This window comes from Trachypithecus francoisi, unplaced genomic scaffold (genome assembly GCF_009764315.1).
Source record: "Trachypithecus francoisi isolate TF-2019V2 unplaced genomic scaffold, Tfra_2.0 Lachesis_group0, whole genome shotgun sequence".
Classification (NCBI taxonomy): Eukaryota; Metazoa; Chordata; class Mammalia; order Primates; family Cercopithecidae; genus Trachypithecus; species Trachypithecus francoisi.
Window position 1 is genome coordinate 41,551,019 of NW_022681453.1, and position 15,738 is coordinate 41,566,756.

The 15,738-nt window shown below is 46.3% G+C and overlaps 1 non-coding gene across 1 annotated transcript; it reads left to right on the forward strand.

Moving 5' to 3' along the window:
• The first annotated feature begins 9,514 nt into the window (after positions 1-9,514).
• On the forward strand, positions 9,515-9,704 carry LOC117084763. The gene has a single exon (XR_004437659.1). It is a non-coding gene; the product is annotated as a U2 spliceosomal RNA (small nuclear RNA).
• Positions 9,705-15,738: the final 6,034 nt, after the last annotated feature.

Genomic DNA, 15,738 nt, shown 5'->3' on the forward strand with positions numbered 1-15,738 from the left:
TTCAGTGGAGTAAAAGGTCTTCTGTCTTGTGTCCCCATTGTTCCTAGTAACAGACACTCAGGAGGGGGCTGATGTGGATACTGGAGTTGCAGTTTAAGCAATGTCCAGCAGAGGGAGCACGATGCTTTGAGAACAACCTGGCTCCTAGCTTTACTGGAAGAGGAAAGCCTGTTTGCTACCAACCCCATCCATGTAGGAGTTGTCTTCTCTGCATGTGCAGCAGCAGCTAATGAAAGAAATCCAAAGGTTTCTCGCTGGGAATTTGAGAATTCAAGGATAGACACATCCAACAATGGTTAAATTCTGTGAAAATTAATCCTGCTCGTCAGCTCATGGGTGTGCCCTAGTTGGCTGTAATAATTGGCATTTAAATCTGTAAGTGGACAGTGGAGAGAGGCTGGCTTCCCACCTTAATGAGTAAGTCAGAGCCTGCCTCAGAGGCCCTGTTAATTGTTAAAAACTGATCTTTGAGCAGGGTTGGAAAGAAGTGACAATATTTTGGTCCCCAGAACCTGTTTGATAATTATCTTCAACTGTCTACAGCAGCCATAAAGAGACCTGTGCTGTACCTGTTCCAGGTAGAATTATGGATTTGGAAGCCCAGGGAAGAACTGAATGTGGCACTGGTGCATGAAAAGGCCAGGTTTCCTCTGGAAAGACCTCTGTTCCCTGTTGTTCTGTACAAAACACTTCCTGCAGCTAGCACTGGGATTGGGGCATGACAGGCGTCATCTTGCTTAATCTTCATGACCATCTAGTGAGGTGGGAGCTTTGATCATACTCATTTTAAAAATAAGGAGCTAGCTTACAGTCGTTAAATATTTACCCAAGGTCATATAATGGCAGAGCTGGAATGTGAACCCGGGTCTGTGTGACACCATTCTTTCATTCTTTCATTAATCAGACACACATTGTGGGTTCCTTGTCCCAGGCAGTGTGCTGGGCAACGAGAAATAAGAAAGAAAGACCCCAGTCCTCACAGAGTCTTCATCCTAGGAAGGGATGGTGGACTCAGAGCAGGTAAAGTAAAAACCAAGATGCTTTTGATAGGTGCTGTAAGGAGAATAAAGAGGGAGATTTGACAGACAATGTGGGAGTTCTGCTGGGAAGAAGGACGGCTTTTTGTTTTTTTTTTTGTTTGTTTGTTTTTGTTTTTGGGATGGAGTCTCACTCTGTCTCCCAGGCTGGAGTGCAAAGGAGCCATCTTGGCTCACTGCAACCTCCACCTCCTGGGTTCAAGTGATTCTTGTGTCTCAGCCTCCCAAGTAGCTGGGATTACAGGCACTCACCACCACACCTGGTGAATTTTTGTATTTTTTAGTAGAGACGGGGTTTCACCATGTTGCCAGGCTGGTCTCAAACTTCTGACCTCAAATGGTCTGCCTCCACTTCTCAAAGTGTTGGGATTACAGGTGTGAGCCACCATGCCTGGCCAGAAGGACTGCTTTAAATAGGATGTTTGGTGAAGGCGTCATGGAGATGGGACAGAAGAATGAGATCTGAGGATGAGAAGTCTCCATCCATGGAAAGATGTGGAAAGAGCATTCCAGGTGGAGGGCCCAGTCCATGCAAAGGTCCCGAGGTGGGGCAGGCTGGGCAAGGCAGGATAAGAGATTGGAGGGCTGCTGAGGCTGGGGCACGGTGGATGAGGATGGGTGAGATGGGCTGGGTCTCATAGACTCTGTGCCCCTCTCCACTCTAACACAGGCTCCCCTGAAAAGTGTACACGACAGAGTCTAGCTTCCTCGGACATATGTGCTGCTGTCAGATGCAAGACGAGCCCATGGCTGGATTCCAGCTCATTTCACCTTTTTTTTTTTTTTAACATTTAATTCATCCTCGCTGGCCTCCCTCACTCCCAAAGGAAGACCCAGCTGCCAATTCCCTCTTTATTCTAATCTCTCTCCAGGTCCCTCCATCTGCTTTGGACCAGGGTAGAAACTGCCATCTTCACCCCTGCCAAATAAAGCCATACGTCTTGTTTAGCCCCACTGGCACTCAGATCTAAACCTTCAGATCAAGGGCAGGCCACGCCTTGGGATGACCACATTGTTGAGGAAAAGGGAATTCAGCCACGCTGAGGCTGAAGAAAAACTGCAGTGGTGTATGCGTGAGGATGGCACTGTCGTGGTGTCCACAAAGGGAGGGAGAACAAGGCAACCCCGATGTCCACTGACGGAGGCTGGAGAGCCAAATTTTGACCCTTTAATGTCATGGAACAATAAGCAGCCATTAAAGTAATGACACAGAGCTACATGCATTGACCTGAAGTGATGTCCACCATGTATGGCTAAGAGGAAAAAGCAGTTTGGAAAAAAGGCTGTGTCGTGCGGGTCTGCATTAGAAAAAGCAATAGCTCTATGCTTGTGAACGCAACTGCCTGGACCCAAGTTGCAAAGGACACACAGCAAGGCATGTACAGTTATTCTGCATGGTGGCATTTGGGTGATTCTAAGAGATTCATTCTCTTGCTTGTAACTCTTCAGCGGGGCCCATCGTTCTAAGGAGGAAGCCTCATGGACCACACAAGATATGCTCATGAGGCCTCATGTTGTCTGACCCATGCCTGCCTTGCCAGCCTGAGTTGCTCCCTCTGTCTCTGGGCCCATCTCTCCTTTCCTCCAGCCTCGGCCCTGGCAGTCTCAGGACCTTTGTAAGCTCTTTCCTCCACTGGGAAGCCTCTTCCCTGACAGCCCACTTTCGCTTTGCTGCCTCTCCTTTTCTTCTTTTTTTTTTTTTTGAGACAGAGTCTCACTCTATCGTCCAGGCTGGAGTACAGTGGCACAATCTCGGCTCACTGCAACCTCTACCTCCCAGGTTCAAGCGATTCTTCTGCTTCAGCCTCCTGAGTAGCTGGGACTACGGGCATCTGCCACCATGCCTGGCTAAATTTTTGTATTTTTAGTAGAGACAGGGTTCCACCATGTTGGCCAGGCTGGTCTCGAACTCCTGACCTCGTGATCCGCCTGCCTCAGCCTCCCATAATGCTGGGATTATAGGCGTGAGCCACCGCACCTGGCTGCCTCTCCTTTTATCAGCTCAGTCTTCACTTCTTTAGAGAACCTGCCCTGACTCCCCAAGGCCAGACTCTCCCAGCCCCAAATGTCTCTCCTGGAGGTCGCTGACCCCATTAAGAGGAAATGCCTAGTCCTTCTCCCCTGCTCAATTCTCAGTTCCAAGAAGGCAGGGACGATGCCGGTGTGCCTCCTCTGTATCTGCTCTATGTGCCACCAAACAGCAGTCCAGAGCTTTACTGAGTGAATGACACGAATGCCTTTCTAGATAGCCTGCATTTTTTTTTTTTTTTTTTTTTTTTGTGATATGGAGTCTCACTCTGTTGCCCAGGCTGGAGTGCAATGACACAGTCTCAGCTCACTGCAGCCTCAGCCTCCTGAGCTCAAGCAAATCCTCCCACTTCAGCCTCCCGAGTAGCTGGGATTACAGGTGCCTGCCACCACGCCCGGCTAATTTTTGTAACTGTAGGAGTGATGGGGTTTCACCATGTTGGCCAGGGTGGTCCTGAACTCCTGACCTCAAGTGATCTAGCCGCCAAAGTGCTGGGATTATAGGCGTGTGCCACTGCACCTGGCCTGGCCTGCCTTTTTACAACTAGCTTTATTCCTCCTTTAAGGAAAAAACCAAAAATATTTTTTTTTTCCAGCAATGCAGGATCATTGCAAGAATGTAAAATAATCCAGAGGATGTTAAATTATCCCTATTATATCTTTGTTTTTTTTGGAATCAAGACACTAAAGCAGAAAAAGGAAAGAAGTGAAGGCAAGACATTTCCATATCTTCTTTTTTCTTGAAAGCTGTGGTGTGGTGGAATGTGGCTCTGGAGTCAAACTATCTAAAGTCAATCAATCCTGTTCCAGCACTGCTCTCCACCAGCTGTGTGACTTTGGGCAAAAGGCTTTAACTCTCTGAATCTCAATTCATATCTATTAGGTGGAGATAGTCATGCCTGCCTAGGGTTATTGTGAAGACTCAATAAGATAATACACATAAAATGCTTAACACAAGACCAGTGCATAATAAGCATTTAATAATGAATGTTCACACAACCATCCGCCTATCTCTCTCTGGCTAATGTAGAGCCCAGAGTCAATCATTTTGACAGTTCCATGTAAGCCGGGCATCATCTGTTTTGCTCCCTACCATAATCCCAGTCCTAGGATGGTGCCTAGCACATAATAAAAGTTCAATAAGTATGTTTTGAATTCATTCAAAGACATTGATGAGTCTCTTAAGATCCTAGTCAGCATTACTCATTTTTCTTTTCTTTTTTTCTTTTCTTTTTTTTTGAGACAGAGTCTCCCTCTGTAGTCCAGGCTGGAGTGCAGTGGTGCAATCTCAGCTCACTGCAAGCTCCACCTCCTGGGTTCATGCCATTCTCCTGCCTCAGCCTCCCGAGTAGCTGGGACTATAGGCACCTGCCACCACGCCCAGCTAATTACTCATTTTTCTTAGATGGCAGAATTGGGAAAAACCACTAACACGTCTTTTCCCCTGTTTATTTTATTTTATTTTATTATTTATTTGTTTATTTGAGATGGAGTCTTGCTCTGTCACCCAGGCTGAAGTGCACTGGTGTGATCTTGGCTCACTGCAACCTCCACCTCCCAGGTTCAAGTGATGCTCCTGCCTCAGCCTCCTGAGTAGCTGGGATTACAGGCCCTCGCCACTATGCTCAGCTATATTTTTGTATTTTTAGTAGAGATGGGGTTTCGTGGGCCAGGCTCGTGTTGAACTCCCAACCTCAGGTGATTCACCTGCCTTGGCCTCTCAAAGTGCTGGGATTACAGGTGTGAGCCACCATGCCTGGCCTATTTTATTTTATTTTTGGAGAGAGAGTCTTGGTCTCTCACCCAGGCTGGAGTGCAGTAGTGCAATCTCGGCTCACTGCAACCTCTGCCTCCCAGGTTTAAGCAATTCTGCTGCCTCAGCTTCCCCAATAGCTGGGATTACAGGTGCACACCACCACGCCCAGCTCATTTTTGTATTTTTAGTAGAGATGGGATTTTGCCATGTTGACCAGGCTGGTCTCGAACTCCTGACCTCAAGTGATGTGCCCACCTCGGCCTCCTAAAGTGCTGGGATTACAGTCATGAGCCACCGTGCCCGGCCCCTCTCTGTTGTTTCTATCTACATATTTGGAGACCATTCCAAAAGGAATCTATATCCAGGGGAAATCTAGGGAAAAACGGAAGAGCAGGCATATAGGTAGAGGGCTCCCAGCAGAATGATGAATCCACACTTGCTGCTCAGTCAGTATCTAGTTAGGCTTTAAGAAGAACAGTTGGTTCTAAACTTTTTCCTTTTAATAGGAACAGCCCATTGTCCTTTTCTTTGCGTTTCAGACAAACGTAAGGTCGTATTTCTTACATTTCCAAACATGTGCTCAGTGGACTAGGCTCGGCAAGATGTTGTATTAAACTGATACGTAATTTTTTTTTTTTTTTGAGGTGAAGTCTCACTCTGTCGCCCAAGCTGGAGTGCAGTGGTGCAGTCTCGGCTCACTGCAACCTCCACCTCCCGGGTTCAAGCGGTTCTCCTGCCTCAGCCTCCCGAGTAGCTGGGACTACAGGCATGCACCACCACACCTGGCTAATTTTTGTATTTTTAGTAGAGACGGGGTTTCACTATGTTGGCCAGGCTGCTCTCGAACTCCTGACTTCATGATCCGCCTGCCTTGGTCTCCCAGAGTGCCGGGATTATAGGCCAAAGTGCTGGGATTACAGGCATGAGCCACTGCGCCCCATCCTGATTAAGTGATTTTTAAAAATGTAACACACATCTAACATGGATTGAATATGTGCTAAGTGGTGTAAGGCCTTGTATTTGCTGTATCTGCGTTAACTCAGCTGTCCTCATAAGGTCCCTCTGAACTTGGTCAGTTTTCATCTTCATCTCTCAATGAGGAAACTGAAGTACAGAGAGGGTGAGTCACACAGCCAGGAGCTGAGTCAGGTTACGAACCCAGATGCTGGTTCCAGAGCTCGCATTTAACTGCTGGGCTCTGCTGCCTCTTAAGTAAGTTTGGAGTTTGTGACAGCCTGAGTTGGACACAGTGAAGCAGGGTTTTGTGCTGCAGGATCTCTCAGAGCCTTTAATATGCGAATGTGCACTGTGACTCTCCAGAAGGTGGGTAGAGGAAACACCATTTCTCAAGTTCAATTGTCCACCACGCCCTTTTCCCAGACATTCCTAGTAACATCTTCAGGAACTAATACTCCATTAGTTCCTGAAAGGGACTGAAAAGGGAATCCCATGTGCTAGGTTGGGGTATTTTGGCTGTTTCATTGGAATTTGTTTTTAAAATGAGCCTCTACTTTCAAGAGTTTTGTCCCTGGAATTGAACTAAAGCTCTAAACCCAGTATAAAAATGAACATAATTTCAATTCTCTACCTAACTGCTTTTGTTAGTAAATTCACATTGGGTACTGAAAAAGGGACAGATTTGGAAGGCAGTGGAGCCTGGGGATATTTAGGAGATTTATTTTTGGCATGGCCCCTGAATCTCCTCCTGTTTTATCATGGGGAAACATTTGCTGGTTTGGGCTCAGCTGGTCTGGTGAACAGGAGCACCGCCCCACCCAGGCCTCCTGACAGTCAGGTGAAGATGGATGCATCAGGCCTGCCAAGGCCTCTCCCCTGCCAAGGTGATCCAGCCCAGCTCTCTGCACTGTGCTTTGGGGGGAGTCCATACACCTTGAAAGAAAGGGCATCCTGATCCCACCTTGGCTGCTAAACTTGGGTGCGTGTGATGAGTTCAACACACACAAACTCACACCCACATGAGCCCTTGAAGTCCTAATATCAAGGAAACCACAAATACTTTATTTCCACATGAAATGTATGGGTTGAGATTGGCTGAGTGTGATGGAGAATAAGACTCATGTTGATTTCTGGGCGGTTCTCCTCAGACTTCAGCTCATCTGAGTCGCTTGGGGGGTCTGTGAAAACACTGATGGCTAAGCCCTACCTCCAGAGCTTCTGATTCTGTAGATCTGAGGTGAGGCCAAATAATGAGAATTTCTAGCAGCTTCCCAAGTGATGCTGCACTGCTGTCTGGGATTGCACTTTGGGGAATCACTGGCATCAGAGTTTCTTGGTTAGAGTCACCTAGCTTAAACTCCCAGCTCTGCCATAAAAAAATTATTGAGCAGGAAGTTCACATATCATAAAATTAACCATTTTAAAGTGAACAATTCAGTGGCATTGAGTGTACTCACAATGGTTTGTAAGCACAACCTCTGCTCAGTTCCAAAACATTTCCATCACCCCAAAGTGAACTCATTCATCAAGCACGTTCTCCCCATTCCCTCCCTCCCCCAGCCCCTGGCAACTGCCTGTTTCAGTTCTGTGTCCATTGATTCATCTGTCTGGATATTTCATATAAATGTAATTGTACAACATGTGGCCTCTTGTTTTGGGTTTTTCACTTAGCATGATGTTCTTGAGGTTCAGCCATTTTGTAGCATGTATCAGTACTTCATTCCTTTAAGACTTTAGTAATATTCCTGTGTGCGTGTGAATGTGCGTGTGTGTGTGCGGATAAACGATTTGTTTATCCTAGCCATTCATCTGTTGATGTCTGCCATTTTTTAGCTGTGTGTAGTTGAACAAATTACTTAACCTCTCTGATCCTCAACTTTGTTGTTGTTGTTCTTGTTCTGTTACCCAGGCTGAAGCGCAGTAATGTGATCATGGCTCACTACAACCTCTGCTTTCCAGATTCAAGTGATCTTCCTACTTCAGCCTCCCAAGTAGCTGGGACCATAGACATATACCACCACTTCTGGCTAGTTTTTATACTTTTTTGTAGAGACGATTTTTTGCCATGTTGCCCAGGCTGGTCTCAAACTCCTCAGCTCAAGTGATCCATCTGCCTCATCCTCCCAAAGTGCTAGAATTACAAGCATGAGCCACTGCACCTAGCCAACCTCAACTTTTTACCTGACGATAATAACATAGCTGCTCCCTTGTGGAATTGTTGTAAAAGTGAGTGAGATAATGCATGTGAGCTGCCTGGCACACCATTTCTCAAGTTCAAGTTCAAGGCCCATATTTAAAGCCTCAATCAATGGAAGTGACTGTTGTTAATATGCTTTGTCTTAACTTAGTATTTCTCATAAATAGATCCTGTGATGCAGAATGGCCTCTAAATAGTTTATTTGGGAGGTAATCCCAATAAGCCTTCTTTTTTTAAACAGAGTGTCGTGCTCTGTCATGCAGGCTGGAGTGCAGAGGCACGATCTTAGCTCACTGCAGCCTCCGCCTTCCGGTATCAAGCGATTCTCCTGCCTCAGCCTCCCGAGTAGCTGGGATGACAGGCGCCCTCCATGACACCCGACTGATTTTTGTATTTTTAGTAGTAATGGGGTTTCGCCATGTTGGCCAGGATGGTCTTGAACTCCTGATCCCAAGTGATCTGCCCTCCTCAGCCTTCCAGAGTGTTGGGATTACAGGCGTGAGCCACTTCGCCCAGCCCTAAGAAACATCTTTAGAGGAGTTAGGAACATTTCAGGTGTGAGCCACCGCGCCCGGCCGAGGGCATCAAATAGTCTAAAGGGAGACATTCCAACATCAATGCTGTGACTCCGTGATTCCACAAAAGATCCAAGCATTGTCTCTCTTTCCATTCTATTAGTCTTCAGTGTTGGCTTGCAGCCTCATGATCACAAAATGGTTGCTGCACCTCTGGGTATTACATCTATATTCAAGGCAGGAAAAAGCTGAAGTACATCTGTCCACTATATCAGGAAAGCAATTTTTATCAGACTGCCCCCTTCCCCATCAGATTTTTAGCTACTCTTTAGTCAGAAGTGGGTCATAGACATATCCAGTCATGAAGACAGCTTGGGAATTCATGCACTTAGCTTTCCAGCATCTATAGCAGAAGCAGATAAGCAAGAAAAGGGTGGGAAAAAGGTGTGGAGTCAACAGTGTCTGCCAAAGGAGAATGAACCTAAAAGCACTTCAAAGCCATTTAACAGCAAATTTTGTTACCAAATTATCTTTCCAAAGCACTTATCTTAGTTTTCTTAAAAATGATCATGTTGGCGTGGACAGCTCTCCGCCGAGAGATCTGTTCCACAGACCCCTCTCGCTTTAGCCCTCAGTCTCAGTTCTCTCTTTTCTCTCCGTTCATACAAACAAGGAAGTCGCCCCCAGTGGAGCCCCGGCTCCCCAACAGGAGGCGGCCCCGGGGGCGGAGTCAACCCTGGAGCCACGCCCTCTGGGAAAGCGCGGGGCATGCAAATTTGAAATGAAAGCCCGGGAACGCCGGAACAAGCACGAGTGTAAGATTTCCCTTTCACACGTGGAGAATAAGAACTCAGCCCGAGTGTGTAATGGCATCAATAGTGGTGTGGACGAGACAAAGGGAATGAGGCAAGGAGCAAGGCTGGGGCTCTCACCGCGACTTGAATGTGGATGAGAGTGGGGCGGTAACCGGGGTGGGGGGTGGGGGTGGGGGTGGGGGTGGGGGTGGGGAGGCGAAAACAGCAGTATCACTTTTCGGCCTTTTATCTAAAAGCAAGTGTAGTATCTGGTTTTTATCAGTTTAACATCAGATACATTCTGTATCTGAAGACAGTATGCTATATGGGTCTTTGGAGCAGGGAGATGGAATAGGAGCTTGTTCTGGTTACTCCACGTATGCACAGGAACGGTGCGCTTCCTTGAGGGATACAATGTCTTTGCAAGATTAGAAAGGAAGAGCACTGCAGAATAGCTCGCACACGTGGTATCTGTGATACGCAGGTTTTCTCCTTCAGCTACCTTAAGGTTCCTGGTCTGCGGACACATGGTGGGCTTTTCAGCACTTCCATTTTCGCTGTGAGTACAGCGCTTTGGGAAGACTAGGACCCGAAATGAGACTACCCGTTTCTGTATCTGCAGGCAGAGAGTGCGTGTTCAATGTTTCTTGGAGGTCCTTAGATCTCAGCTTGGCAGTCAGGTGGTGGTGACTTTTTAAAGGAAAGGGGTCCACCAGTGTTGCTCAGCCTGGACTTGAACTTCTTCCTTTTCTTTTTTTCCCCAAGTTCTGTACACATGTGCAGAACGTGCAGGTTTGTTACATAGGTATGCATGTGCCATGGTGGTTTGCTGCATCTATCAACCAGCCTTCTAGGTTTTAAGCCCCACATGCATTAGGTATTTGTTCTGATGCTCTCTCTACCCTTGCTCCCAACCCCCCTGTCAGGCCCTGGTGTGTGTTGTTCCCCTTCCTGTGTCCATGTGTTCTCATTATTGAACTCCCACTTATTAGTGAGAACATGCAGTGTTTGGTTTTCTGTTCCTGGGTTGGTTTGCTGAGAATGATGGCTTCCAGTTTCATCCATGTTCCTGCAAATGACATGAACTCATTTTTATGGCTGCATAGTAATTCCATGGTGTATATGTTCCACATTTTCTTTATCCAGCCTATCACTGATGGACATTTGAGTTGGTTCCAAGTCTTTGTTACTGTAAATAGTGCTGCAATAAACATACGTGTCCGTGTGTCAAAAAAAGAGACCGTGTTTGCACTTGTGTCTAATTAGATGACATAATGTTCAATTTAATTCATTTATTATTCAATGCACTTAATTTAGTTGATTTATTCTAAATTATATCACAGCTGACATAAGCAGGTTTAGGCACAAACACAGGACACACAAGGGGAGCATCGAGTCAGCAGTGGAGCATCGAGTCAGCAGCAGGGAAGTATAGCAGGTGCCTGTGCACTGGGTGAGCGAGGGGCCTCAGGCAGGGGCTTCGCTGAGGGACTCTACATCAGCAGCTAATCAGGAAGTAAGCTAGGTAGGGGTCAACTGAGAGAGCTTCTACCCATCAAAGCACCGTGCTAGGCTCTGTGAGAAATACAGATAAGTGAGATTTATGCTGTCCTGACAGCACTGCCTGCTCATCAGGAATATGAGTAAAGGAAGGAGTAAGCTTAGATGGGCCTGAATGATTCAAGAAGGTGGGGAGAGAGGAGTGCTGAGTGCTGGACAGAACAGACTGTCCAGGTGAAAAGACTACAGTGGACACTGCCCATAGCCAGCCCACATCCTCTCTGCCTTGCATTGCAGTACACACAGGCCTGATTGCAACGGCCAGCACTGGCATCCTTTTACCTGAGGGCTTTCTGACTCAGGTAAACCAACACACCTTACTCTGACCCAAAATACTGGAGAATTAGCACCACCCCCTTCCACCCCCAGATCTGCCTCCCAGATCTGGCAGGAGCCAGTGTAGAAGCCCCCCAGCCCCTTGCCCTTGGTGGGATGGCTCTGGGGTATGCTCTGCACTCCTTCCCAGAGCTGCCCAGCAGGGTTAAGCTCCTGGTGCCCACAGTGGTAGCTGGCCTGATAATGCCATCTAGACAGACTCCTTTCTTCCCCATCTCACTTCCTAACTCCCCTCAAAATGTTTCTTGGGGCTGGGCACAGTGGCTCACGCCTGTAATCCCAACACTTTGGGGGGCTGAGGAGGGCAGATCACTTGGGGTCAGGAGTTCAAGACCATCCTGGCCGACATGGTGAAACTCTGTCTCTACTAAAAATACAAAAAAAAAATTATCCAGGTGTAGTGGTGCATGCCTGTAATCCAAACTTGAATCCAGAATTCAGAGATGGTGCATTATGGCTGTGGTTTATGCGAGGAGGATGTGCAACTCCAATTAGGGAACCCATCCCCAAAGGTATTCATCATTCATCAAAATACTGGCTAGTGATGATACTCTATATGTTTGAAGTTAAAACAAAATGTTATGTATGTAGCCCCAGTATAAGATGAGAAGAGCATCAGTCAAACACACAATGGGAGATATTCTACAGGATACCTGGCTAGCACTCCTTAAGACTGTCAGGGTCATAAAGAATGAAGAAACCTTGAGAAAATCTCACAGTACATGGGAGATTGTGGGGACATGACAACTCAATGCAATGTGGTAGCCTAGACTGGGTCCTGGAACAAACAAAAGGATATGAATGAAAAAACTGGTGAAATGTACCAATGTCAGTTTAGTTTTGACAAATCATAAGATGTTAATAAAAGGGTAAACTGGCCTGGGGCAGTGGCTCACACTTGCAATCCTGGCATTTTGGGAGGCCAAGGTGGGTGGATCACTTAAGCTCAAGAGTTGGAGACCAACCTGGGCAACATGGTGAAATCCCATCTCTATAAAAAGATTCAAAAAAATTAGCCCGGGATGGTGGTGAGCACCTGTAGTCACAGTTACTCAGGAGGCTGAGGTGGGAGGATCACTTGAGCCTAGGAGGTTGAGGTTGCAGTGAGCTATGATTGCACCACTGTACTCCAGCCTGGATGACAGAGGGAGATCCTGTATCAAACTGAAAAAAAAAAAAAAGGGGGAAACCAAGTGAGGAGTATAAGGAGACATTCTGTCCTGTCACTGAAACTTTTCTGTAAATCTAAAATCACTCTACAATAAAATATTTATTTTCAAAAATATTGTGTGTATATATATATATATATTTTTGTTTTTGTATCTCATCTGGACAGATTCTTGATTGATTCACCACTTCCCAGCCATTGGAATAAGAAGTGCCTCTGTAGCATTTGCTGGTGCCCACTCAGACCTCTGCCTTTTTGGGGGAAAAAGAAAAATTTACAGGTAACTTTTTCTCCCTTTCTAGTCTACAGCTCATAGCCCGCCTATCATAAAGCTGCTCATAGTTTCAAAAAATTATTTCATTCCTATATTTAAACTTTTCCTTTATATTCTTTATTTACATATTTTAAATGTAAATAATTTAATTTTTACTATTTAATTTATAACAATTATTTTTACTAACTTTACATTTAATTTTAAAATGTTATTTTATTGTATCAGTCTGGGAGAGAAGCTAAACAAATATGGTAGCCAGAGTTGAAGCCTGCTGTCTTTGCCTGTTGGTGGCCAGTGCCTTGGGGTTCATCCTTTTTCTCTTGAGGCCCATGTCCGCTCGGGGAGATTGATCCACAACTTCATTCTCACCTACTGGGGTGGGAAAATGACCCAGGCCAGTCAGACACACAGCAGTTTGCTTAGGGATAAGAGTCAAACTCAGGACTTTGTTGGAGTTCCTGGGAATGGTGCCCTCTTTTTTGGCCGGGGATTCTAAGTTGCAAGATGTGCTCCTGGAGCTGGTGACATCTGTGCCATCATCAGAGCAGACGCCTGCCTGGCAAGGAACCAGAGGAAAGCGGAACCCAGGCTTAGAGATGAGCCTTCCTGACATTGTTTGAGCATCTGGGATCCAGCCACGTTCAGATGCCTGGGCTTTTCCATATACTGAGCCAATGAATTTCCTTTCTCTCTTTTTAAAGCCACATTGAGTTGGATTTCCATTTCTGTCACTTGCAACCCCAGGAGTTTTGTTGGAACAGTGACCCTCACTGCTGTTTGATTATGGTGTGTCCTTTTTGGCCCTCCCATCATCCTGGGTGTGAAACCATACACTGTCTGGTCTTGCTCAATATTCCTAATTGTGTTGGGTGGGCATCCTTGCTCTGCCTTCTCTAGCTGATAGCAAGTTAGAACCAAGGCAAATTCCTTAATTGCTCAGAGCTGCAGTTTCCTTGATTGTAAAATTGCGGGGTAGGGTGGGGGTGGGGAAGAAACCCTCTAGCAAGGGGCTGTTGGGAGAATGAAATGAGTAATGTATATGTGGCATTAACAGAGTTCCATATTTTTTTTTTTTTTTGAGACGGAGTCTCGCTCTGTCTCCCAGGCTGGACTACAGTGGCCAGATCTCAGCTCACTGCAAGCTCCTCCTCCCGGGTTCACGCCATTCTCCTGCCTCAGCCTCCCAAGTAGCTGGGACTACAGGCGCCCTCCACCTCGCCCCCTAGTTTTTTGTATTTTTTAGTAGAGACGGGGTTTCACCGTGTTAGCCAGGATGGTCTTGATCTCCTGACCTCGTGATCCGCCCGTCTTGGCCTCCCAAAGTGCTGGGATTACAGGCTTGAGCCACCAAACACAGTTCCATATTAAACATTCGCATTTGAGTAATTTTTATCGGTGTTACTATAAATAAAAGGCAGGTTATCATAGGCAGCAATCCTATCTTTCTTCTCCTTGTATCTTCCACAATGCCTGGCATATAGCTGGAGGTTGGAAAAAATTTTCAAGTGTTAAGGGCTTCTGTGCCAGTTTCTAGGAATAAAAAGGTAAGTGAGACACAGTCTGTCCGTTCCAGTTCCTCAAGGCTGGGAGGAGCCATGGCCTGATTGAAGACCAATCAAGATTAAAGATATGGCTGGGTAAGGTGGCTCATACCTGTAATCTCAGTACCTTGGGAGGTGAAGGAAGGAGGATCACTTGAGTCCAGGGGTTCAAGACCAGCCTGGGCAACATAGTGGGACCCCGTGTCTATAAAATCTAAAAAAATTAGCTAGGTGTGGTAGCACACCCCTGTAGTCCTAGCTACTCAGGAGGCTGAGGCAGAAGAATCATTTGAACCCAGGAGGTCGAGCTTGCAGTGAGCCATGATTGTATCACTGCACTCCAGTCTGGGTGACAAAGTGAGACTCTGTCTCTAAAAATAAGAAATTAAAAAAGAATAAAAATAGAACATAACACATGGCAGTTCACTAAGGCAGCACACATTGAGCCGCTCCTGCCTGCCAGGCATCATGCTAAGAGAGCTACAGTGAATAAAGACAGGAGGCTCCTGCTCTCAGCCAGGGCCCATGAGAGAGGTGAGCAACTTGCCCATATAATTTTAGGAACAGGTAAAGAGGTGTTTTTTTTTTTTTTTTTTTTTTTTTTGAGACGGAGTCTCGCTCTGTCACCCGGGCTGGAGTGCAGTGGCCGGATCTCAGCTCACTGCAAGCTCCACCTCCCAGGTTTACGCCATTCTCCTGCCTCAGCCTCCGGAGTAGCTGGGACTACAGACGCCCGCCACCTTGCCCGGCTAACTTTTTGTATTTTTTTTTAGTAGAGACGGGGTTTCACCGTGTTAGCCAGGATGGTCTCGATCTCCTGACCTCGTGATCCGCCCGTCTCAGCCTCCCAAAGTGCTGGGATTACAGGCTTGAGCCACCGCGCCCGGCAAGAGGTGTTGTATAAATGGAGTAATCCCTGTGCTTGAAGACCTCTTATCCAAAAAGCATGTGAATTTTATGAAATGTTGGGTAGATGGTCCAAAGCAAAAAACCTTCCCAAATAATAGGATGGGCCAAACGGCCTCTCTCAGGTAGACCCTCCCTTTTTTTTTTTTTTTTTTTGTGAGACACAGTCTTGCTCTGTCACCCAGGCTAGAGTGCAGTGGTGCAATCTCAGCTCACTGCAACCTCCGCCTCCTGGGTTGAAGCAATTCTTAGTCTCCGAGTCATGCCTGACTCATTTTTGTATTTTTAGTAGAGTTGGGGGTTTCACCATGTTGTCCAGGCTGCTCTTGAACTCCTGACCTCAAGTGATCCACCCGCTTCGGCCTCTGAAAGTGCTAGGATTACAGGTGTGAGCCACTATGCCCTGCCGCCCCACTTTTAAATTCTAACAAAAACAAAAGCAATAGTTTAAAAATCATGATTTTTTTGATGCATGATTGTGTGAAAAAATATTGATACAGGAACAAATAAGGTCTCTGTTACTACTTCTAGAACTTGCCTAAAAACAGTAGATTTCCTTTTGTGTTTATTGTTTATAAAAAATCACTTAAGAAGCTAAATGTAAGCCATTTCAGAGTTGCAGATGTGCAAAATCTTTATGAGAAACATTTGACCTGATTTGTTTTACTA